This window comes from Bison bison, unplaced genomic scaffold (assembly GCF_000754665.1).
Source record: "Bison bison bison isolate TAMUID 2011002044 unplaced genomic scaffold, Bison_UMD1.0 scf7180017864471, whole genome shotgun sequence".
In the NCBI taxonomy this organism is placed as follows: domain Eukaryota; kingdom Metazoa; phylum Chordata; class Mammalia; order Artiodactyla; family Bovidae; genus Bison; species Bison bison.
The window spans coordinates 19,355,978-19,358,462 of record NW_011495032.1 but is presented as its reverse complement, the minus strand read 5'-3'; the positions used below and the strand labels follow the sequence as shown (position 1 = coordinate 19,358,462).

Here is a 2,485-nt window from a genome sequence, read left to right as displayed (position 1 = left end):
CTTCCTGACTCAGCGATCGAACCCTGGTGTCTTGCATTACCGGCAGTTTCTCTACAGTCTGAGTCACTAGGGAAGCACTCTGCCACAAAAGGGTCTACAGATCAACCTGACCAAGACAAAAGTCATTGCTCATGAAAGCCGCGAGCAATTTTTAATTATTATGTTGCTAATAACACACTGAACGTTAATTGGCGGGCATCTGCCGGGGCGCCTAGCCGCCCGGCGGCCCCATCCCCACCCGCAGCCGGCGGCGGCAGGCGCGGAGCTCCAGGTGAGTGCACGGCCCTCGCCCGGCCTTTGCTCCGCAAGCCGGACGACGGGAGGTGGCTTTGTTTTCCTCCCTTGCGCCCCGGCGCGGTCATTCATTTGACATTTCGGCTTCCGCTGCCCCGAGACGCGGGTGAGAGGCACCGGGACGTGTTTCAAGGTTTGATTCTCAGGGGAGCTGAGACTTTTGGGTCTATCTGAGCATCTCTTGAGGGAGCAGAGGCTTCATTTCCTTTTGGTTTAGAATGTGTTGTGAACATCCTCTGCCGCGGCTTGGGGCCTGGAGGAAACTGGGGTGCAGATTTAGACGTAGACGTTTTGGAGGACGTGCAACTGCAGAGGTCTGGCTTTTCCATGCCTTGTGTTTTTCTCTATTAGCAGAGCTCAGGTGTTTTCCCTTGATTATCATTATTAATTTAGGAACATCTTTACAGGCACATTTGTTTCTTTTAGAGTTGGAAGTCTTTGGAGACAATACAGAGCTCACAGTTACAGGGGATCAAGCGCTGTTGAACTTGGAGAAGGCAGGCATCGTCAACCGTTGTAGGTAGAGGATAGAGGTGGACCTTAGGCAAACTTCTCTGGGGGCCCTTACCCTTCCCAGTACGATTTCTGCTTTCACTGTCTTGGAGTCAAGCAAACTGAACTCTCATTGCACGTATACCTTTGTCAAAGTGTGAAACTTGTCTTATTTTTTTTTTTTTAATAGTTTTATATAGTTTGTAATTTGGAAGAAAAAGATTTAAACGTAATTAGTAGAGTGAACCCGGTGAAGTTTCATGTTTTCGTATTGTCTCATAAGTATGATTTTCATTTTACTATTTCTCCTATTCCCTCAAGGGCTCATTTCTTCTGTTGCCTAGAGAGAGCTCCACCGCACCCCTCCCCCCGCCCCCAACAGATGGCTGTATGTTCTGAGAGGTTATCTTCAAAATGACACTCACATTACCTATAAACAAGAAAGGATCAGTTGTTAGGCTTATCCTTGGAGTTATTAAAGCAAGAACCCTAATCTGGATGGGGATGCTATTGATGGTGTGAAAATCTGGAGTTTGCTAATCTGTTTGGGCCTCAGAAGATTCCTGCAGGGATTGTTTATACAGTGTGGGAGACAGATGGCATTCCCAGCAGACAAGAGAAGCCCAGCATAAAGAGTCATTGTATTCTTAAAAAATTATCCACTTCCCTGTTGGGAGATGGGGTGCAGTGGGGAAGACATAGTTTTCATCTCCCAAAGAAGACATTATAACCATATCATCCAGCAGCTTGACTAGTGAGTTTCTTTTTTTGAACATTTAAAAAGTCATTATTGAGCTGTTTGTTTTGATTATTCCTTTGGCACATTTTGGCCTCAATTTTTGTTATGTGAAGCAGTTTAAACAGTATATTAACAAAAATGCCTTTGAATTTAAGATTATTGTACTGCTGGGAAAAACAGTAGTTCTTGAGTACAAATGGCCGCTTGGACTTACAGTGTCCCCTCCCTGGAAGGACTTTAGTCCAACCTGCATGAATTCAAAAGGAATTTCTTCTACTACCTCCATGACAGGTGGTTTCCTGACTGCCAGTGTTTGTCCCCAGATTCTCAGCTGTGGGTAGTACTCTACTTTTATAAGACTTAACAGCCTAAGACTGTTGGGTCATCAGTCTTTTGCTCAGTCCCCTACACTTAGCAAAAGCCTAAGATTTTTGCTTTAGCAGTGTGCTCTATCACAGCATTGAACAACCTTGGGCAGTGAATCTTTCTGAGTGACTGTGGAGTCTGTGAAGAAGTTAAAGTCATTCTGAACATTTGTGATAAGCCATCTGGAGCATCTCTGCTCCTACCATCATTATAGATTCTTTATGGGCTATAGATTCCAGCTAGATTGCAAAATTGGTCTGCCCTTTGTATGCATGTGAGGGAAAATATTCCAATAAATTCACAGTCACTAGCTACAGGACTAAATTTTATGAAGAACATGAGTAATGTTTGACCCTTTGAAACAGGAAGTATGGGGTAAAAGTAAGCATTGGCTCTGTTTAGCCTGGAAACTGTGATCTTGGGGAAAAAATATATTTCCTTACTTTTTTCCAAATCCTTCTGCACCACTGATTTCAGCAAAAGGCAAAGGAACTAAGCTTGTTACCTGTAGCTGAGGACAGATACCCTAGCTATTTCTTCTGGATGAATGTGTGTTGCTGGAGAGGTGGCTTTTGGGCTCTGTCCAGTTTCAGC

General features: G+C 44.4%; 1 protein-coding gene across 2 annotated transcripts in view; it reads left to right on the top strand.

The window, feature by feature from the left end:
• Positions 1–2,485, top strand: part of HECW2 (HECT, C2 and WW domain containing E3 ubiquitin protein ligase 2) — a 435,976-nt gene that overhangs the window by 681 nt on the left and 432,810 nt on the right. Inside the window, exon 1 of one of the 2 annotated variants that reach the window (XM_010860871.1) lies at positions 404–427. The exons of the other annotated variant lie outside the window; for it this stretch is intronic. The gene's annotated coding sequence lies outside the window, so the exon portion shown is untranslated. Of the gene's footprint in view, positions 1–403; positions 428–2,485 lie in introns of those variants that run through there. 2 annotated transcript variants of the gene reach the window in all.